The sequence below is a fragment of the Bos taurus genome, chromosome 8 (genome assembly GCF_002263795.3).
Source record: "Bos taurus isolate L1 Dominette 01449 registration number 42190680 breed Hereford chromosome 8, ARS-UCD2.0, whole genome shotgun sequence".
NCBI classification, from domain to species: Eukaryota; Metazoa; Chordata; class Mammalia; order Artiodactyla; family Bovidae; genus Bos; species Bos taurus.
The window spans coordinates 101,345,871-101,369,315 of NC_037335.1; the positions used below are offsets into that span (position 1 = coordinate 101,345,871).

General features: G+C 44.5%; 1 long non-coding RNA gene across 1 annotated transcript; it reads left to right on the plus strand.

Moving 5' to 3' along the window:
* The first annotated feature begins 191 nt into the window (after window positions 1-191).
* LOC132346010 (uncharacterized) lies at window positions 192-13,144 on the plus strand. Its single transcript, XR_009495685.1, has 2 exons — window positions 192-10,543; window positions 11,468-13,144. It is a non-coding gene; the product is annotated as an uncharacterized lncRNA (long non-coding RNA).
* Window positions 13,145-23,445: the final 10,301 nt, after the last annotated feature.

A 23,445-nucleotide genomic window follows, 5' to 3' on the forward strand; every position in this document is an offset into this window, starting at 1 on the left:
CAAAAACAAGACCAGGAGCTGACTGTGGCTCAGATCATGAACTCCTTGTTGCCAAATTCAGACTTAAATTGAAGAAAGTAGGGAAAACCACTAGACCATTCAGGTATGACCTAAATCAAATCCCTTATGATTATACAGTGGAAGTGAGAAATAGATTTAAGGGCCTAGATCTGATAGATAGAGTGCCTGATGAACTATGGAATGAGGTTCGTGACATTGTACAGGAGACAGGGATCAAGACCATCCCCATGGAAAAGAAATGCAAAAAAGCAAAATGGCTGTCTGGGGAGGCCTTACAAATAGCTGTGAAAAGAAGAGAAGTGAAAAGCAAAGGAGAAAAGGAAAGATATAAGCATCTGAATGCAGAGTTCCAAAGAATAGCAAGGAGAGATAAGAAAGCCTTCCTCGGTGATCAATGCAAAGAAATAGAGGAAAACAACAGAATGGGAAAGACTAGAGATCTCTTCAAGAAAATCAGAGATACCAAGGGAACATTTTATGCAAAGATGGGCTCGATAAAGGACAGAAATGGTATGGACCTAACAGAAGCAGAAGATACTCAGAAGAGGTGGCAAGAATACACAGAAAACTACAAAAAAGAGCTTCATGACCCAGATAATCACGATGGTGTGATCACTCACCTAGAGCCAGACATCCTGGAATGTGAAGTCAAGTGGGCCTTAGGAAGCATCACTACTAACAAAGCTAGTGGAGGTGATGGAATTCCAGTTGAGCTATTTCAAATCCTGAAAGATGATGCTGTGAAAGTGCTGCACTCAATATGCCAGCAAATTTGGAAAACTCAGCAGTGGCCACAGGTCTGGAAAAGGTCAGTTTTCATTCCATTCCCAAAGAAAGGCAATGCCAAAGAATGCTCAAACTACCACACAATTGCACTCTTCTCACACGCTAGTAAAGTAATGCTCAACATTCTCCAGGTCAGACTTCAGCAATAAGTGAACCGTAAACTTCCAGATGCTCAAGCTGGTTTTAGAAAAGGCAGAGGAACCAGAGATCAAATTGCCAACACCCGCTGGATCATGGAAAAAGGAAGAGAGTTCCAGAAAAACATCTATTTCTGCTTTATTGACTAGGCCAAAGCCTTTAACTGTGTGTATCACAATAAACTGTGGACAATTCTGAAAGAGATGGGAATACCAGACCACCTGACCTGCCTCTTGAGAAACCTATATGCAGGTCAGGAAGCAACAGTTAGACCTGGACATGGAACAACAGACTGGTTCCAAATAGGAAAAGGAGTACGTCAAGGCTGTATATTGTCACCCTGCTTATTTAACTTATACGCAGAGTACATGAGAAACCCTGGGCTGGAAGAAGCACAAGCTAGAATCAAGATTGCCCGGGAGAAATATCAATAACCTCAGATATGCAGATGACACCACCCTTATGGCAGAAAGTGAAGAGGAACTAAAGAGCCTCTTGATGAAAGTGAAAGAGGAGAGTGAAAAAGTTGGCTTAAGACTCAACATTCAGAAAACAAAGATCATGGCATCTGGTCCCATCACGTCATGGGAAATAGATGGGGAAACAGTGGAAACAGTGTCAGACTTTATTTTTTGGGGGTTCCAAAATCACTGCAGATGGTGATTGCAGCCATGAAATTAAGACACTTACTCCTTGGAAGGAAAGTTATGACCAACCTAGATAGAATATTGAAAAACAGAGACATTACTTTGCCAACAAAGGTCCGTCTAGTCAAGGCTATAGTTTCTCCAGTAGTCATGTATGGATGTGAGAGTTGGACTGTGAAGAAAGCTGAGCCCCGAAGAATTGATGCTTTTGAACTGTGGTGTTGGAGAAGACTCTTGAGAGTGCCTTGGACTGCAAAGGGATCCAACCAGTCCATTCTGAAGGAGATCAGCCCTGGGATTTCTTTGGAAGGAAAGATGCTAAAGCTGAAACTCCAGTACTTTGGCCACCTCATGCGAAGAGTTGACTCATTGGAAAAGACTCTGATGCTGGGAGGGATTGGGGGTAGGAGGAGAAGGGGATGACAGAGGATGAAATGGCTGGATGGCATCACGACATCAGTTTGAGTAAACTCCGGGAGTTGGTGATGGACAGGGAGGCCTGGTGTGCTGCGATCCATGGGGTCGCAAAGAGTCAGACACAACTGAGCTACTGAACTGAACTGAAAGTAACTAGTATCTGACTCTCAGAGTCCTCAAGGCTGAGTTCTTGGTTAAGAGCTGCCACAGATGTTAGCTGCTGTTTTGTTTGCAATAAAATCGAATTTCTGACATAGAAGTGACAGCAGAGAAACCACAGTATTTGGTTAGTGTTCAGGGGAAGCAACTTGGGTGATTTTCTCATAAATTGAGTTCTGAGGCACGGTTTTGGGTCCCTGGAAATGTGGAGCAGTGACTTGTTCTCTGGTCTTGTCAATTAATCTACAAAGTGCCCTATATCCAGATACAGTTTCTTTCTCTTGCAACTGATGACTCTGCCTGATTCATCTAGGTACCAGTTGCATTGAAAGGGCTGAAGGACACATGAAAAGAAGAAAATGAAGGCAAATCTAGGAAGTGTGATTATGGAACTGGCTCAGGTTTCTGAGCAGGGAACGGATATAATTACACTGGGAGAATTGAACTGGCAACAGTAGGGAAGCTGTTTGAAGGAAGGACCTGAGATGAGTTCTGTTAAGGCCAAGACCAGGTAAATGAAGAGACCTTCACTCTATTTTAGGTGGAGACACTGAGGCTTAGGCTAGAGCAGGGGTCTAGATCCAGGAGAGCAGAGGTGGATCTCAATATCATTCCCAGCTTGACTGTGGGCACAGAACTCACAAGGCTTTCTAATTACTTTTAATCTATGAAAAGTCACTGCTAATCATTTTTTTTTTTCTGGTATTTGAAAGAACATACTTGTGCAAAGCTGCTCAGTCACGTCCAATTCTGTGCAACCTGCTGGACTGTACAGCTCCCCTGTCCATGGAATCCTCTAGGCAAGAATACTGGAATGGGTTGCGATTTCCTTTTCCAGGGGATCTTCCCCACCCAGGGATTGAACCCTCATCTCTTACATCTCCTGCATTGGCAGGCATGTTCTTTACTACTTATGCCTCCTGGGAAGCCCTCAATATTTACTTATCTGGCTGTGCTGAGTCTTAGTCAAGACACGTGGGATCTTTCGTTGTCGCATGTGCTATCTAGCTCCCTGAACAGGGATTGAACCTGGGACCCCTGCTTCGGGAGTGTGGAGTCTTAAACACAGCGACCCCGTGGAAGTCTCCTTTTGAAAGAATGATCAAACTCAAATCTGTCTAAGATGTCACATGACTGTATCTTCTTGATCTGAATTCAAGGTTTGCTTTGACATTTGCTCACTTCCTTTGTAGTGAGGGCCTCAAAAGTTGCACTTACGCAGAGCAAGTTCATTCCATAAGAAACATTTCTGAGGAGTAGTGTCTTACTTAGGCTTCCCTGGTGGCTCAAATTGTAAATAATCCACCTGCAATGCAGGAGACCTGGATTCAATCCCTAGTCAGGAAGATTCCTTGGAGAAGGGAATGGCTGCCCACTTCAGTATTCTTGCCTGGAGAAGAATTCCATGGACAGAGTGTCTTACTCAGTGTTTAATGAAAAAAAGAAAAGTAACATTTGATGATCTAATCACATGCCAGGTCCATAAGCCTATTTCTTGCTTCCAAGAACCTAATGAGTTTGGCATGACTATATTCATTTTACAGATGATGAGAGCCACAAACAGATTCCCTACTCTTTTCAGAATTCCCACTTGCAAGGTTAATTTGGCCCCAGTTGGCCTGGCTGAGGCTCCAGTTCTTCTTTTGCTCTATATCAAGGGACTCATGGGAAACTTAACAATGGTACATTTATGGAGAGAACGACTGTGTCTTTTTCGCCTCCTTCCTGGGACCACAAGAATCTAATAGGAAAGCAGAGGGAGGTGGGTGGGTAAAGAGAGTGTGCTTATCCTCAAGCTTTTTTGTGTGGTTTTGTTTTCTCTTTTTTTGTAAACATTTATTTATTTGGCTGCATCTGGTCTTAACTGAGGCATGTGGGAGCTTCACCGTGGTGCTCAGGCTCTCCAGTTGTGGCATGTGGGCTCAGTAGTCAGGGGCTTGGTTGTGCCCTGGCACACGGGATCTTAGTTCCCAAACCAGGGATCGATCCTGTGTCCCCTGCATTGGAAGGCAGATTTTTAACCACCTGACCATCAGGGAAGTCCCTCATCCTCAGAATTGATGGCAACCACTGCCAACGGTAGGGCTTCTCTGGTGGCTCAGAGGGTAAAGCGTCTGCCTGCAAAGCAGGAGACCCAGGTTCGATCTCTGGGCTGGGAAGATCCCCTGAAGAAGGCAATGGCAACCCACTCCAGTACTCTTGCCTGGAAAATCCCATGGACGGAAGAGCCTGGTAGGCTACAGTCCATGGGGTCGCAAAGAGTCGGACACGACTGAGTGACTTCACTTTCACTGCCAACGGTAGAGCTGACAAACATGGTTCCCGCTTGTTTTCTCATTGAATGAAATCTTCACAAGGACTCTCTGAAGTAGGTATCACAAGGCCCATTTTAAAGATGGAGAAACTGAGACTCGGAAGTATACTCACCTGTGCGAAGTTATGCAGCTAATAATCAGCACGGCTGAAGTTTGAGTTCAAATCTTCTGACACCAAAACTAGTGCATGTTTAAATGCATTAAGCCACAGAGGAAGGTGAGGGGAGGGAGTACCTTTCTGGGTAGAGTCGTGGACCTGGGACTCCCTGGTAGAGGCCAGTATTCCTGCAGCGAGCGTGTCCTTCTTTTCTCAGGTTTTACTTTGGGACTCTTAAGGCAAATCACCGTATCCTGTACTCAGAGCTGGGGTGACATGCTTTCTCAAGCATCCGGGCCCAGTGACGGCAGTGTTTTGGGAAAGAGATGGTGCTCATTACTCAGACTTCTCCCTCTTAAGTCAGCTCCCAAAGATGTAGTTGTAGGCATTCCTCAGACCAAGATCAAAATAAGAGCTTTATGGCTGATAAAGGAGACTATGGCTTCACATCCCCAGACTTTTTATTTTCCCCCAAATTGTGATCATTCCTCTCTAGAACACTGGTAAATTCGCTGCACGAAGGAGCAAAGAACCTGAGTTTGCTGAGAGATCAGATCAGATCAGATCAATCGCTCAGTCACGTCCGACTCTTTGCGACCCCATGAATCACAGCACGCCAGGCCTCCCTGTCCTTCACCATCTCCCGGGGTTCACCGAGACTCACGTCCATCGAGTCAGTGATGCCATCCAGCCATCTCATCCTCTGTCGTCCCCTTCTCCTCCTGCCCCCAATCCCTCCCAGCATCAGAATCTTTCCCAATGAGTCAACTCTTCGCATGAGGTGGCCAAAGTACTGGAGTTTCAGCTTTAGCATCTTTGCTTCCAAAGAAATCCCAGGGCTGATCTCCTTCAGAATGGACTGGTTGGATCTCCTTGCAGTCCAAGGGACTCTCAAGAGTCTTCTCCAACACCACAGTTCAAAAGCATCAATTCTTCGGTGCTCAGCCTTCTTCACAGTCCAACTCCCACATCCATACATGACCACAGGAAAAACCATAGCCGTGACTAGACGAACCTTTGTTGGCAAAGTAATGTCTCTGCTTTTGAATATGCTGTCTAGGTTGGTCATAACTTTCCTTTCAAGGAGTAAGCGTCTTTTAATTTCATGGCTGCAGTCACCATCTGCAGTGATTTTGGAGCCCAGAAAAATAAAGTCTGACACTGTTTCCACTGTTTCCCCATCTATTTCGCATGAAGTCGTGGGACCGGATGCCATGATCTTCATTTTCTGAATGTTGAGCTTTAAGCCAACTTTTTCACTCTCCACTTTCACTTTCATCAAGACGCTTTTTAGTTCCTCTTCACTTCCTGCCATTGCTGAGAGAAGGCTGCTCCAAAGATGGATTTCCACATTGTTACTCTTCCCATTAGTCACTTTCCCTCCCCCAGGGAGCGCAGAAGAACTGAACATATTTACCCCAAATTTCTCTTCTCCTCTGAGACAGTGTAACGAAAGGAGAGCAAACGTGCCTCCCTCTCCGCAGTGCACTTCCCACATTGCAACATCCTGGTCATGGAGCATCAGCTGAGGCAATAACACAAGACTTTCTAGTGAGGAAAGAAAGATAGTGATCTTCGTCTTAACTAGAACAGTCAGTAAGTGTGGCAACCCTATAGCAAGGAGGACCAGTAGCCTGGAAGAGTAGATGTGTTGTAATTTGGGGACTGATGGAATCACCAATCAAGGTGGTAAAGAACCTCAGAGATAGTGTACACTAAATACCTGCATACCTGACAGGCCTGTCTGTCAAGGTCCTAAGGGAAGCAGTTACTGTTGTATGGGAGCTGGAGTGTGAACTCAGACGTTTAGGCAGGTAGTCCTAAAGAAGTCTAATGAGTTCAGCCCCATACTCATGAGCCCCTTCTGAGGCTTTCTCATTTTTAGGTCCCATGCTGACACTGCTGACTGAATCGGTATCTGATGCAAGGGTAGCCAGGCTATAAGCTGGTCTCTAAACTGGGCAGTAGGCCAATCAATCAGATATTATCTTTTGAGGATTTTTGAATATGAGACATTGGATACGGAACAGTTGACAGGAGGGGCAAAAGACACAGAGAAACGCAGCAAGAGGCCTGAGCTGAAGCTATGAGTGAGCAGAGAGAGTGAGGTCAGGTAGAGAGTAAAGGGCATTTTTTTTAGGTAGAGATGTGGACAATAGACAAAAAGATGAAGAAGCTGGATTCGAAGGATGGTGAAGCTCTTGGGTAGAAATTTGTTCCTCTTGGAGCAGAAGGAAGGGTAAAGAGCACTCAGTTGCCAGACTCACATAGGACCCTATATTACCTTCCAATTACCAAACAATGTTCTGGGCCCTGGGGAGGGTAGCTATTTGGCTGTTTATAGGATCACCAGAAATCTGGCTGTATGGTCAAGATACCACCCTTCCTTAAAACATATAACTTCATAAACCATCAACACTCAGCATGATCTGAATAAGCCCCATTTGTACTTACAACCTGAAAAGGCTAATCCACTAGCCTTTTTACTGGCAACGCCATATACCAACGTACACATTAGCGTTAGAATTTTTGACCCAACAGTGGTATCCCCTCTGAGATCTTCTGATTAACCCAGAATTCCCTGTGGTCATTTCTTTCATACTGAATAATCAGTGATATAGTTTAGAAGCCTCTGTGAATAGATAGCTTGCCAGTTCCTTTTTTTTTTTCCATTTTCCCCTGACATTCTAAGCAGGGATTTCTTGGCCAGTCATTGCATCCGTGTCCAGTGTCCATCCTGAGATCCTAGCATGGGAATAAGCAATCAAGATACTTAAATGGTACCTCCCTGGTGGTCCAGTGGTTAAGAGTCTGCCTGCCAATGGAGGAGACATGGGTTCGATCCCTGGTCCAGGAAGATTCTACATGCTATGGGGCAACTAAGCCCATGTACCACAGCTACAGCGGCTGCACACTCTAGAGCCCACATGCCATGACGACTGAAGCCCATGCCCCTAGAGCCTGTGCTCCACAACAAGAGAAGCCAGTGCAGTGAGAAGCCCGTGCATCCCAGCTAAGGGTAGGCCCTGCTCGCTGCAACTAGAGAAAGCCTGCATGCAGCAGTGAAGAGCCAGGGCAGCCAAAAATATAAATAATTATAAATAAAATTTAAATAAATAATTTAAAAATATTTTTAATAAAAATAAATAATTTTTTTAAAAAGAGGCTTTAAAGTCCAGAGCATAACTCCCTATTTATAGGAAGTGGAGCTGCTGGGTGGAAATATTTGTGTCACATGGAGGGAGATAAGTCCAATGGGGAGAGAATAGGAAAGCCCCATGTGAGCTCAGAAATAGAACCTTTAGCTGTACTCTGATCTGCCCCCACCGACTGCTACACTACTTCCTCCCCCTCCTCACCTCTGTTTTGCTCTCTGCCACTCTTCTCTCCTCTTGCCTCTCTCCTTTCCCCATCCTTCCTTCTATCCCCTTGACCCTTGGTGGTATGAGTCAACCCCTAGGAAGCATCTGCAGGTCTCCTTCTCCCAAAGAGTCTCTGGTGATGAAAGAATGAATTTTCATAATTAGATACAAACTTTATTTTATATTCTCACCTATAAAACTGGCAAAGTTTAAAAGTCCATTTTATTTACAAAGGCACAGAAAAAGAAACTCTCAGAGACTGCTAGTGGAATTCTGCTTTGGTACAATTTGGGGTATGAAAATTACAAATCACATGCCTTATGACCTAATAGTTCCACTTTTAGGAATTTCATCTATGGGTATACTCCTACATGTAGCAAACTTTATGTTGAATCTCTTTCTTTCAGAGAAAAGGAGGAGTCTATGGCCATATCACTGGAACACACTTGATCTCATCTGATCTTGAAAGTTAAGCAGGGTCAGGGCTGGTTAGTACTTGGATGGGAGAAGAGAAGAGTTCTAGCAGAGTGCATCCTAAGAGCCCTTGGGTTAGAGAATCAGTGTGTCAGCCTCACTCAGCTATTGCCAGACTCAGCATCCAAGCACTACCTTCATGGGACTTTCCTGGCTGTCCCGTGGTTTGGACTCTAAGCTTTCACTACTGAGGACACAGGTTCTATCCTCAGTCAGGGAACTAAGATCCAACAAGCCTCACAACACAGCCAAACAAACAAACACAGTACCTTTAGTGAATGCAGAAAGATGACGTGTAGCAAACAAATGCTATAGAAGAAAGAGGCAGACCTCCCAGTACAGGGCACATTGTGTGAGATGGGGAAGCAGAGATGTGTGAGATGCCTGTAAAGAACTAGACCCAGGGACTTCCCTAGTGTCCCTGTGGTTGAAAATCCACCTTATAAGGCAGGGGGTGTGGTTCGGATCCCTGGTCGGGGAACAGATCCCACATGCTAGGGAGCAAATAAGCCTGTATGCTACAACTGAGGAGTTTAAGTTCTGCAAGGAAACTAAGACCTGACAAACCAAATAAATAAGTATTTTTTTAAAAAGTATTAAGCCCAAACTGTCCTTCTGCTTTAGGGTCACCCCTGGAAGCATCTGAAGAGCATCCAGAGCTGGGGATCAGGGCCCACCATGGGTTGTTACCCAGTGTACATACCATAGTTCCACTTCTGGCATTCTTGCCATTTCCTTTAGCCTTTATCCATAATGTTCTGGGCTTGGTGAATTCCAAGACAACATTAGAATCTTCTAGTAAAGTAAGGATAGGCACTGCCTTTCTATCAATGTCCTTCCCATTATTCCTGTCACACATTACAACAGTTCTTCATTTAAGGGTGCATAATAATTGGGTGTCAAGAGCATTTCACTTGCTCTTTTATGTAGCTTGAGCCTCCCTCTGCTTTATTTCCTTATCTGCAGTGCCAATTTTTACGATCCTGTGGCAAATCTACCTACATGGAAAGAATTTGGGTGGGAGTAAGGGGAGGAACAGAAATATTGGTGGGGTTTAGAAGGAAATGGGTTTCCCTGGTGGTTCAGATGGTAAAGCGTCTGCCAACAATGCAGGAGATCTGGGTTTGATTCCTGGGTTGGGAAGGTCCCCTGGAGAAGGAAATGGCAATCCACTCCAGCACTCTTGGCCTGGAAAATCCCATGGACAGAGGAGCCTGGTAGGCTACAGTCCATGGGATCGCAAAGAATCGGACACAACTGAGCGACTTCACTTTCACAGAGTGCCTGGATGGCAGGGAATAATTCAGATGGAAAAACAGCAAGTCCAGAAAGAAACTGTGCTTTTGAGAGCCTAAAAGGAAGTGAGAGATGAGTCGCTGACTGTCACTTTAGCTGTGCTCACTCTGAGGACAGGTGTTTCCCTCTGATAATCAGATCAGATCAGATTAGTCACTCAGTCGTGTCCGACTCTTTACGACCCCATGAATCACAGCACACCGGGCCTCCCTGTCCATCACCAACTCCCAGAGTTCACTCAGACTCACATCCATCGAGTCAGTGATGCCATCCAGCCATCTCATCCTCTGTCTTCCCCTTCTCCTCCTGCCCCCAATCCCTCCCAGCATCAGAGTCTTTTCCAATGAGTCAATTCTTCACATGAGGTGGCCAAAGTACTGGAGTTTCAGCTTTAGCATCATTCCTTCCAAAGAAATCCCAGGGCTGATCTCCTTCAGAATGGACTGGTTGGATCTCCTTGCAGTCCAAGGGACTCTCAAGATAATAAGTAGACTTTAATCCTAGGTGTGAGTACATATCAACAGGGGTGGCTCCAGAGAAATTAAAAGGAATTGCACAAAACATAACATCAGCCCACAACCAAATTCTCACACTGAAGAATTATTAGCAGGTAGGAATGGCAGTCTTGATATGGCTCATTAGGTAATTGATTTTTCCAAGTCAACAGTCATCTTCCCAAGGCCTCAAGAGCCAGCCAGCCCAGCTAATGCAGCCACGGAGGAGAGGCGTGACTCTGGCATGTGGTGACACGTGGTGCACACCCACGATCTACAGTGCAGATGGTTGTGTAAAGGAGGAATGACTCAAAGATCATGCTTTCTAGTTTATCAGGTATGTGGAAGCTCCCAGTGACTTGCTCCAGGTTGTCAATGGTTCCATGCAGGCAATCCTGGGGCTGCTTATGAGCCCACAGAGTCACCATCAGGACCTGGGTTTCAGTGTCTTAGGGGAAGAGGCGGGATAAAGAGACTGCTGACTCACATCCTTAGGTCCAAAAGGGAAGATGCCATCAGGGACCCTGTTTCTTTCCTCTCTCCCTCTCTCAGGGAAGAGACAATACAAGGGAAAGAACAGAGTAAGAGTCTGATCCAGCAAGTTCAACTCTGACAACGAATAAAATCTTTCCTCTAAGACATGGGTACAACTGACCAGTCAATAGAACCCACAGCTATGGCTCCGTGTTCTCTCCTGTGAACTTTCTTCCACAAGCCCCCTGACTGTAATATTGATATGGACCACTGCTACCCAGGATCACCCTGCTGCCCAACTAGTCCTGGAGCGGGTCAGGTGGTTAGCTTTCCTCCCAAGCCCCAGGGGTCCAGGAAGAAATAAGTCATATAATCCCACGTTTAAATACTGGCTAAGCTACTTAATCATTGGATGACTATGGACATATAATTAACCTGTCTCAATTTCTTCATCTGTCAATTAAGGATAACAGCAACCACTTGGTAGGGTGGCTTTGAAGATTGAATCAGGTATATATAGTACCTTGGAGAAGGAAATGGCAACCCACTCCAGTTTTCTTGCCTGGAAAATTCCATGGACAGAGGAGCCTGGCAGGCTACAGTCCATGGAGTCACAAAGAGTCGGACACGACTGAGTGACTAACACACACATACAGTACCTAACACAATGTTTAGCACAAAGAGAAGCTCTATAAATGTTAGCTCCCATCTCTGAGGTTAGTGAATCTCAGAACTGGAAAAATATTAAAGATCATACAATAAAACTCTCCTGTTTTTCTGTTTCCAGAACCCCCTACTGTACATCCCAAGACGCGTGGCCTTCCAGCTTCTACTCTGAATCTCATGGCATCCGGTCCCATCACTTCATGGCAAGTAGATGGGGAAACAGTGGAAACAGTGGCTGACTTTATTTTTCTGGGCTCCAAAATCACTGCAGATGGTGATTACAGCCATGAAATTAAAAGACACTTACTCCTTGGAAGGAAAGTTATGACCAACCTAGATAGCATATTAAAAAGCAGAGACATTACTTTGCCAACAAAGGTCCATCTAGTCAAGGCTATGGTTTTTCCAGTGGTCATGTATGGATGTGAGAGTTGTATTATAAAGAAAGCTGAATGCTGAAGAATTGATGCTTTTGAACTGTGGTATTGGCGAAGACTCTTCAGAGTCCCTTGGAATGCAAGGAGATCCAACCAGTCCATCCTAAAGGAGATCAGTCCTGAGTGTTCATTGGAAGGACTGATGTTGAAGCTTAAACTCCAATACTTTGGTCACCTCATGTGAAGAGTTGACTCATTGGAAAAGACCCTGATGCTGGGAAAGATTGAGGGCAGGAGGAGAAGGGGACCACGGAGGATGAGATGGTTGGATGGCATCACCGACTCAATAGACATGGGTTTGGGTGAACTCTGGGAGTTGGTGATGGACAGAGAGGCCTGGTGTGCTGCAGTTCATGGGGTCGCAAAGAGTCGGACACGACTGAGCGACTGAACTGAACTGAACTGAACTGAAGGAGATGTGAAGTTTTTGCTGAAATTGAGCTGAAATACAATCTCAGGGGCTTCTGCTGTGTGGAATAGCATCCTCTTGCCCACATGCAGGAGTAGCACTCTGGTTATTCAGACGCACCATGCACAGCTCTACTGTTCACATAGACTACCATGTAAATGGCATGCCCTGGAGTTGAGCCAGTGAGATGGCCCTGGCTCTAATAGTCATCCAAATATTTGATGTCCACATTATATTCCTTTGAGTCATTTCTTCTCCAATGAAAACCTCCTAATTCCTTCCATCAGGCCTCACATGACTAGTTTTGTATCTCCCATCACTCTAGTCAGTCTTCTCTGAATGCTCAACTATGCGGTGTCTGATTCTGGACACAGTGCTTTAGTCATCACGTGACCAGTTTGGAGAACCAAGACTCACTCTTCACAACACTGGATGCTAAGCTGTGGTCTCCCACCACCATCCTATACTTGTGTGATTTGCTTTGTTGTTTCAGTTTTCACTTAATCCAACAACAGGACTTTACATTTGCCTCTGAAATTTCATCTCAGTAGGTTCAGCTCATCATTCCAGATTATGAAGACTTCTTTTTTTAAAAATAAGAAATAAACTTTTTAAATAATTGAAGCATAGTTGACTTACAATGTTGTGTTAATTTCTGCTGTACAGCAAAGTGATTCCAATATATATGCTGCTGCTGCTGCTAAGTCGCTTCAGCCGTGTCCGACTCTGTGCAGCTCCATAGACGGCAGCCCACCAGGCTCCCCCGTCCCTGGGATTCTCCAGGCAAGAACACTGGAGTGGGTTGCCATTTCCTTCTCCAATGCATGAAAGTGAAAAGTGAAAGTGAAGTTGCTCAGTCGTGTCCGACTCTTAGCGACCCCATGGACTGCAGCCCACCAGGCTCCTCCATCCATGGGATTTTCCAGGCAAGAGTACTGGAGTGGGGTGCCATTGCCTTCTCAGATATATATATATATTTACGTATATACATTTTTAGTGCTCTTTTCCCTATGGTTTATCACAGGATATCGAATGTAGTTCCCTGTGCTGTAGGACCCTGTAGACCTTGTTGTTTATCCATTTTACGTATGACAGTGTGCATCTGCTAACCCCAAACTCCCAATCCATCCCTCCCCCATCTCTCCTCCCCCTTGGCAACCACAATTCTGTCTTCTACGTCTGTGAGTCTGTTTCAATTTCATAGATGAGTTCATTCGTGGGTGAAGATTTCTCTGTATCACAGAACATACTTATTCTCTCATGTTGGTACAAAAATCACTCAAGACTCACAGGACTGAGCTTTTTATTCTCCTCTTAGAGAATTCCCTTCATTTTGACATAGATTCTTTTTCCTTTATTCCTTTTTATCTTTTTTTTTTCTTTTGGTTGCACTGGCATCCAGTTAAGATGTCTCTTGACTGCAGTCATATTATGGGAGACTGTGCTGAGTTTCTTGTTCAAGTTATTTGTTCCTTCAGGCAACAGTTTTGGAGTATTGGCTTTGTCTTGGCACTGGGCTAGATACTTGTAGTACAGACAGTGTTGTGCTGGCAAGTGTTCAACAACTAACTATCCAAGGGAAAAAAATGGTTTATAGTATTTCCTGATTTCCGTGGTGAGACTCCTCCCATCGTGGCAGATTCCAAACTATCAGTGTAGTGCCACTTGAACGTGGTGTTGGGCAGAAATGTGCACAAACAGCTCTGTGAGCCAGCATGAGCCAACTCCAGCACACCACAGATGATGCACAGATGAACCTTCTGGGAAAGTTCCATGACGGACTTAGAGTCTGCTGATGCATGATGTCTACCTTCCCTCTAGGTCTACCATGGAGAAGCCATGTCAATGGAGGAAATAAGATTTGTCTGATAGGATTTGTTCTCAATGAGCTTGTGCTGTTTCCTAATTGCAATGAACTCCTCTAGGTGCTCGTGAAACATTTTTTTTCATATGTCTTTCAAAATTATTTCCGGAAACAATGTCGAAGTCATTCACCTACCATCCAGGGAATCTATCATTTCCCTTTTAAAAAGTGGTACTCTGTTCTGCCCATTTCTAGTGTTCAAACTCTTTTACTATCTCCCATGAATTCTTAAAACTCTCCGTGAGCAATTCGGAAATCTCGTTCTTAAATCACCTCACTATTTTGGGGCAAGTTCCATTCTGATCCAGGAGCCCACAACTGGTACTGCCTCTTCCCTCATCTCGAGCTTTCGGTACAACCAGTGTTGCGTCCACTGTTTTAGATCCAAAGAGCTTTCTACTTGATGAAAATGATAAAAGGAAAGTAAAGATAAGGACTCTTTGTCCATTGTTCTATGGTAGACAATCTTTGTTCACTAACAGTGATAGGCAGAAGATGCTCACCCAACCCACCCACCAAAGATGTTTACATTTTAATCCCTGATTAGGAAGGATACTTTTGGTTACATATTAATAGGTTATATCATATACAAGGAGAAATCAAGATTGTACAGGAAATTGAAGTTGCTAAACAGCAGATTTGAAAACACAGGTTAGTATCCTAGATTAAGCAGATGAGCCTAATTTAATTACAAAGGCCCTTTAAATGTATGAGAGGACAGAAAAGATTTCTGGACGCTATACTGCAAGCTTGAAGATGGAGGAAAGGACCATGAGCCAGGGAAGCATGTGGCCCCTGAAAGCTGAAAACATCAGGGAAATGGATTCTCCTCTAAACCCTCCAGAAGGAAAATAACCCTTCTGACACTTAGATTGTAGTCCAGTGAAACCCATTTCAGATTTCTGACCTCCAGGATTGCAAGATAATAACCTTGTATTTTAAAAATAATTTTATTTGTTTAGTTTTGACTGTGCTGAGCCTTTTGTTGCTGCATGGGCTTTTCTCTATTGCAACAGGTGGCGGCTACGGGCTTCTCACTGCAGTGGCTTCTTGCTGAGCCTTTTGTTGCTGCATGGGCTTTTCTCTATCGCAACAGGTGGTGGCTACGGGCTTCTCACTGCAGTGGCTTCTCTTCGCGTGGACCATGAGCACTACTGCACGTGGGTTTCTGTAGTTTCGACACATGGGCTCAGTAGTCGTGGCTCCCAAGCTCTAGAGCACAGGATCAGTAGTCGTGGCACATAGGTTTAGTTGCTCCGCAGCATGTGGGATCTTCCTAACCCAGGTATCAAACCTGTGTCTCTTGCATTGGCAGGCAGATTCTTTACCACCAAGCCACTGGGGATGCCTGTAACTTTGTGTTTTTAAGCCAGCAAGTTTGTGGTGACTCATCACAGCATTCATAGAAAACTCATACATTAACCCACTCCAGGCCTCTTTCTCCCTCATCATCTTCCCTTATAGAGGCCAGACAGTCCAACATTTGCTACGTCAGTAGTTCTGTTCTAATCCATCAGCAAAAATGTGATGGGGATTAGATACCACTTTCACCAAAATAAGGTATTCTAGAAATGCAGAGGAGCTTGACCGCTGAAGAAAGTGCTTTGATATCAAAACACGCCATCTCATCAGAGCCTGATGGAGAACACAGTGCTCCCCCTTGAGTGTGTTATGCTCAGTTGTCCTCACATCGGATGTGAGAGCCCTCCAGCTACATAGCTCTATCTTTATGTGACACATGCACTCACAGCCCTTTACTCAAGATGTCTTTATAGCACTGAGCACTACATCTGAGTTTCCAAACTTGGCCATCTCTGCTACCTGGGACCACCTTTCCCTATAATCTCAATGTCCCAGCTCCTGAGAACAGAAGTCTCACCTCATCCCTATCCCAAGACTCACTGAATTTTCTGGCTCAAAACAAGTACTATTTCTTTTGGAGGAGGAAACACACACACACACACACACACACACACACACACACACACACACAAACTCTATTTTATGACAGTAAAAGTGTATTTTTGCTTCCTAATCCCCCTGAGGCAATGACCCCATTAGGACATGGTCTCATGATTCTCATAAATTTAACTTCATTTTGGGATCAGTATTGCTTCTCCATTCTTGCTTCTCTAACCACTTCCTCTCCCCCAGCCCCCACCATGAAACCATCAGCAAAGCAAGTTCTTTGCACACACACCTGGGTCACACATGAATGAGAGTTTCAAGAGAGGGCGGAGAGGGTGCCATAACTTCTTTTCCTTCCCTGCACCTGGGTGGGCAGCCCATGATTCTTTTCTGCAACCATAGTACTTATTTCTTCCTACCTTTTTGTCCTTCTCTACATGCCCTCCATCAAGTCTCTAGCCTAAGGTAATCAATTTCCACACCACCATAAATGATGCCTTGAGCAGCTCTGTTCCCTTCCATCTCTGTGTTCCAGTCTTTGGTTTCTTGCCTCAGAGTCTCTGGAATTGTATTCACTCAGCTGATTACTCACACTCTGCACTCAACACACACCCCGTTTATCACTCATTGATATGTCCTAGGCGCTGTGGACAATCAAAGGTGCCTCATACGACATGAATCCTGCCTCACAGTTCATAGTTCAGTTGGAAGATTACTATATAGATGACTATGCAGTGAGGTAGGAAGTGATAGGTACTTGAAGAAAAGAATTGAGGGACTTCCCTGGCGGTGCAGTAGTTAAAGCTCTGAGCTTCCACTTCTGCAGGTACGGGTTTGATCTCTGGTCGGGGAACTAAGATCCCACATGCTGTGCACCCCCTAAAAAAAAGAATTGATAACATACAATTGGAGCTCAGACGTGGGCAGAGATCATACCCAATTTGAAGAGAGGCCTCAAAGTAAAGGAACTTCAAAACTAGGTCTGAAAATAGGAGTGTGATTTAGATGCGGCATTTCAGGCAGAGGAAGCTATCACATGAGCAAATAGCTCCAAGGTGTGATAAGGCTGGGTGTATCCATGGAAAAGAATGACGTTTGGCTTGGACAAGGCATCCCAGAGTAGGAGATAACGTAGGTGCGGCCAGATCTTGGACGGCTGTAAAGTCAGCAGACAAGACTTGGCCTTTAAGCTGTAATCAATGGGAGTCTTGAAAGTTTGGTGAGTAATATGTCAAGTCACGTACTTTGTTTTTGTTTAATTTTTATTTTATATCAGAGTATACTTGGTTAACAATGTGTGTTAGTTTCAGGGGTACAGCAAAGGAATTCAGATATGCATATACATCAGTCTATTCTTTTACAAGTTCTTTTCCCCTTTAGGTTATTACAGAATATTGAGCAGATATTCAGTAGGTCCTTGTTGGTTATTTATTTTTAAATATGGCAGTGTATTCATGTCAATCCCAAACTCCCAATCTATCTCTCTTCCTCAATAAAGTCATGGACTTTGGGGAAAACATCTGTAGTAACCAGCTGTTGTTTAGTTGTTAAGTCATGTCTGACTCTTTGCGATCCCATGGACAGCAAACAGCATGACAGGCTTCCTTATCCTTCATCACCTCCTGGAGTTTGCTCAAACTCATGTCCATTGAGTTGGTGATGCCATCCAAATATCTCATTCTATGTCATCCCCTTCTCCTCCTGCCTTCAATCTTTCCCAGCATCAGGGTCTTTTCCAGTAAGTTGGCTCTTCACATTAGGTGGCCAAAAGATTGGAACTTCAGCTTCAGCATCAGTCCTTCCAATGAGTATTCCGGGTTGATTTCCTTTATGATTGACTGGTTTGATCTCCTTGCAGTCCAAAGGACTCTCAAGAATCTTCTCCAGCACCACAATTCGAAAGCATCAGTTAGCTTTTTTTGTGTTCTAAGTCTCACATTCGTTCATGACTACTGGAAAAACCATAGCTTTGACTATAAGGACCTTTGTTGGCAAAGTGATGCCTCTGTTCATTTTTTTAAAAAGAGGAAGTTGGTGTTCAGTAATTTGACTAAGTTTTATAGGTTACCATCTAAGCTCTAACAGCTCTCATATATATTTTTTTAAACAAAAGTTCTAAATTAGGAACTTTCTGGTGGTTCATTGAAGATTCTGTGCTCTAGTGCAGGAGGCACGGGTTCAGTCCCTGAGCAGGGAACTAAGATCTCACATGCCATGCGGCCTGACCAAAACAAAAAAAATAAAGTTCTGAATTAAAAAGAGGCAAGTGAAGAAAGTGTTGCTTGGATACTGAAAGGCCTTGCCTGTTCACACCCCAGAGGTCAGGGCTGAACACACATTACCCATATCCACTAGGCGCTGGCCTTTTCCAAGCTGTGCAGTTGGAGAGAGATGAGGGGAGGAGGCAATTTTCATCTGCTCTGAGGGATGTGGTGAAAATGACCTTGAAATGACATTTAGGACTCCAGGGTTGTCACTGATTCACAGATCACTTCTTTTTTCTGGGCCTCAGTTTCCCATCTGAAACCTGAGGGGGTCCGTCAGGGTGACTCCTGAGCACTGAAGTTGAGCAACCTCTGACCTGCTGGTCTCTACAGCACCTCTGCCCTTGTCCCCAGTCTGAGCTTGAAATAAATGCGCTCCACTCTTCCTTATCTCTGGGACTTCTCTCATCCTAAAATGCTACACACAGATGTCTGGATTCAGGAAATATCAGCTATAGCCCCCTGTATTCTAGTACCTTCTCGGGGAGTTTTTGGTATGCACGGGAGAGAATGCAGATGAAAGGGATACTGAGGGGGGAAAACCTGGAAGGAGACCAGCTACAACCCTTTCTCCAAGGAAGGCCTGCCGTGGAGCACTGTTTAGAAAGTGGTTTTCAGAAAAAGCATGGCTCAATCAAATTTGCTAGGTTGTGTTAACTGAGAAGTGTCAAGTAGACTAGGAATGACAGTCACCTTCTTTATGGAGTCTGGTCTAGGATGGGAAGTCACATTAGAAAATAGCCCTTTGGGACTTCCTGGGTGGTCCCGTGGCTAAGACTCTGTGCTCCCAATGCAGGAGGCCCAGGTTCAGTCCCTGGTCAGGAAACTAGATTCCACATGCTACAACTGTTTGCATGCTGCAAGTAAAAAGCCCTCCTTCTTTCTACCAAGGAGGAAAATTAGGTTCAGAGACAGGAAGTGTTTTGTCAAAAACATTCAGCTAGCAAGTAGTGGCAGGGCTTCCCAGGTGGCTCAGTTGTAAAGAATCCACCTGTCAATACAGGAGATGCAGGTTCAAACCCTGGGTCAGAAAGATCCCCTGGAAGAGGAAATGCAACCTACTCCAGTATTCTCACCTGGAAAATTTCATAGACCAAGGAGCCTGGTGGGTCACAGTCCATGGGGTTGCAAAAGAGTTGGATATGTCTTAGCAGCTAAACAACAACAGCAGCAAGTAGCTGTGCTAGAACTAGATGCTAGGTCTTCTTTTTTTTTGTTTTTTTGCCACAGAGCATGTGAGATCTAGTCCCCAACCCGGGATAGAACCCACACCCCTTGCATTGGAAGCATGGAGTCTTAACCACTGGACTGCCAAGGAAGTCCCAATGCTAGGACTTCTTATGATTAAAAGAACATCAAGTCAGCCAACATGACTTCAAATCCTGCCTCCGCCTCTACTAGCTGAGAGAGTTGACCAACTTTTAACCTCTTTCAGACTCAGCGGCCCCATTTATAAAAGTGAAGACTCTAATAGAATCTACCTCACAGGGTTGTTGCAATGTTTAAATGAAATAAAAAGTGAAATGCACTTATGGTAGACTCACTTGGTCCATATTAGAAGAAAAAAGAAATCACTCTTTCCTCAACCCCCTGCAATAAACACCTCCCACACTCTATTCTTGACCCTAGACAAAACTACTAGGTAGATAATACTGTTTTTCCGTGGCTGGTCATAGGCACCACTCATTTGGTTTTTGTTGTTGTTGTCGTTGTTGTTTGTCTTCTTCCTGGACTGTGAGTTCCTTTTCTCTTTTTCTTTAAAAAATTTTTTTAAATTTATTTTTGCCTGCACAGGGTCTTCATTGCTGCACATGGGCTTTCTCTAGTTGTAGAGAGAGGGCCCTAGAGTGTGTGTTCAGTACTTGTGGGGCATGGGCTTAGCTGCCCCAAGTCATGTGGGACGTTCCCGGACCAGGGATCAAATCCGTGCCCTCTGCACTGAAGGTGAATTCTTAACCACTGGGCCACCAGGGAAATCCCACTCACTTGGTTTTGCTCAAAGCAGAGGTCAGGGAGAGAAGGAAGAAGAGGGCCTCACTCTGTTAGCCCTTCCTCTGTTCATCCTCGGTCTATTTACACTGGGCTTGCAAATGTAAGTATTGGCAGAGAACAGACGCGCGTGTAAACAAGTGAAGCAGGCAAGGTGAGTAATTAGAGAGTAAAGTCTGATCCTGGCTCCGTAAAACTTCCTTTGCCTGCACTTCCTGTGATGTTGAGTCAGTAGAGAAACAGCCGCATGGAACCAGCCATATTTTGGGTTGTTGGAATGCTTGTAGTGTCACCCTTGTGAGGACACATGGAACGTTCTTGGCTGATGCAACTATCAGCACCAGGTGGGCACTTTTTAACTACTGACCTGGGCTTTAACTGGGCTTCCCTGGTGGCTCAGATGGTAAAGTGTTGCCTGCAACGTGAAAGACCCAGGTTCGATCCCTGATTCGGGAGGATGCCCTGGAGAAGGAATGGCAACCCACTCCAGCACTCTTGCCTGGAAAATCCTATGAACGGAGGAGCCTGATAGGCTACAGTCCATGGGGTCGCAAAGAGTCTGACACAACTGAGCGACTTCAGTGGGTTTTTATCACCAGGACACAAGATGTAACCCACAAGATGTACTTTTGTGAGCTGCATCATTGACAGCTCAGAGGCAAAGGTGTAGCCACATACAGAGACATGTCAGTTACTATGTTTTAGCTTTTTCCCTTTCTATTATCCCACCTAACTTTAAAAAAATGATCCTTACTTCCACTTGGGAAGAAATTGTGCTTAGTGTAATATGTTCAAACAAAAACATATAAGATGGAGTGCATAATTAAAAGTCCCTGGTAGAACCACCCCCTCAGAAATGATCTCAGCAAAAGTTGATAGATTTTCTTCGTTTTATTTTATTACACACACACACACACACACACACACACACTATTAATTTGCTAGGGCTGCCCTAACAAAATACCACAGACTAGATAATTTAAACGACATATTTATCTTCTCACAATCCTGGAGGCCAGAAGTCTGAGATAAGTTATCCACAGGGTTCGTTTCTTCTGAGGCCTCTCTCCTTGGCTTGTAGATAGTCATCTTCTCCGTGTCTTCGCACAGCCTTCCGCACGCACATGTGCGCCCGTGTGGGTGTGTGTGTCCTAAATTCCTTTTCTTATAAAGACACTCAGATGGGATTAGAGTCCCACCTTATGAATTCACGTAACCTTAATTACCTCTTTAAAGACCTTATGTCCAAATACAGTCCCATCGTGAAGTACTGGGGATTAGGCTTTAACATATGAACAGGGAGTGGGGGCGGGTGGAGGGACAGAGCCTGGGGGAGAGGGGGAGTGGGGTTCACCCTGTAGTGTTGTGCATGGGTGTGTGTGTGTGCATGTGTGACTTGTGTGTGTCACATAGTTTTTTCCTTGTACAGTTCTGCAACTTGCTTCTCTCACTTAAAGTACTTTCAACATGTTTTCAAGTCAGAAGATGTGTATCTTCCTGAGGAGGCTGAAATATTGAGTATTTTGCTTCTTCATCCCGTGTATGTCTAGAGTGAGGGAGAAGACGGCTGAGAATCACCATGGGGCCAACAACCACAGCATCAGTCAAAAGGATATTCTGGCTTTTCTTTTCTTCCTTCTAATTGCTTTTACTTCTTTGTGTGTTAATGGCATGTGGGATCTTGGCTGTCCGACCAGCGATCAAACCCACATTTTCCACATTGGCAGCATGGAGTTTTAACCACTGGACCACCAGGGAAGTCCCTTCTTTGAGTTTTCTTCTAAAGTTTATGTGATTTTCTTAAGCTTCTTTCTCACATCACACATAAAGTCAGCTACTGCATACATTATGCTCTGTTTGCTATTTCTATGATAATGTATTCATTCTAACATGCTCTTCTGTCCTTGCTTTCTTTTCTTAGCTCTTCTAGTGTCCCTGTTTTATCTCAATTGATTTATTACCACATCTTTTATCTTTTTTTTCCCCCACAGAGGTCGCATGCCCTTTCTTTTCTGTTAAAAGTTTAAGGCAGGCATTGTCTCCCCTCCTGCTTGCTGGGGCATTTCCCCCAGCTCCTCTGATTCTCGATAGCAGAACTGGTTCTACTTTACTCCCCTCCTGTGTCTTTGGGCTCCCTTTGTATTCTGGCTCTACTTCTTCAAAACAGACAGTGATGTCCTATGTCCAGCCTTTCAGTGGTGTGTGTATGTGCTCACATATACATGGAGGAGTCTTAAGGTACTGGTTTGTGAGTTTTGTCTCCACTCCCTTCCCCTGGAACCTGAACTTGTTGGGGCCCACCTGGTCCTGTGGTCATGACTTCAGGCTTTACACTGTCCCCTTCCCTAGGAGAGGCTCACTCCCTGGGCAGGCTCAGTCAGGCCCCTTGAGGACGTAGCAGTCAAATCTATAACCTGGCTCCCTTCCTCAGCTCCTCAGCGAAATCCTCTCAGAGCAATTTGAGATGCTGCCTCTGGGGCTTGAAGTCTAAAAATTCCTACTGAATAAAACATAACTCTCAACTTTTAGACTGTGAATATTTTGTAAGTCTACAGTGTCTAAGCCTATGTGTTATCATGGGATGGTCCATGATATGATTCTGCAGAACCATGATCGTAGAGCAGAGATAACCATTAGTAGATAGGTCCCCCAAAACACTTGCAAAAATGTGAAGATCATTGCTTTCTATAAGTTATGAAATGAGAATTTCAGATGACCATAAACCCTGTGAGCAGAGTGGCCCCAGCTGTCCTCTTGCAATTATCCAACACTCTGTTGACTGTATCCATGTCTGTCTTTCAAAAGGACTGGTATCACTGATATTTTGGAAGACTTAAATCTGCATACTTCTCAGTTTACCTCCCAGAAACTACTGGGGAGAGAGAAGGAATAAAAATTTCAAAGTCTCTGTCAGTTCTTCTAAAGGCCCATTTTAAAGCAGAACAAATTATACACAATTAGGTTTTTTAATCTGTAAAATACAGCTATTTTTACTAAGTTTGTTACAGGATTGTGGTGAAGATTAAACGATTAATCTTTAGAAGTGCCTGGCACGTGGAAGTGGAAGTTTCTCAGTTGTGTCCGAGTCTTTGCGACCCACATAGACTATATAGTCCATGGAATTCTCCAGGCCAGAACAGTGCAGTGGGTAGCCTTTCCCTTCGCCAGGGGATCTTCTCAACCCAGAGTTCGAATCTAGGTCTCCTGCGTGGCAGGCAGATTCTTTAC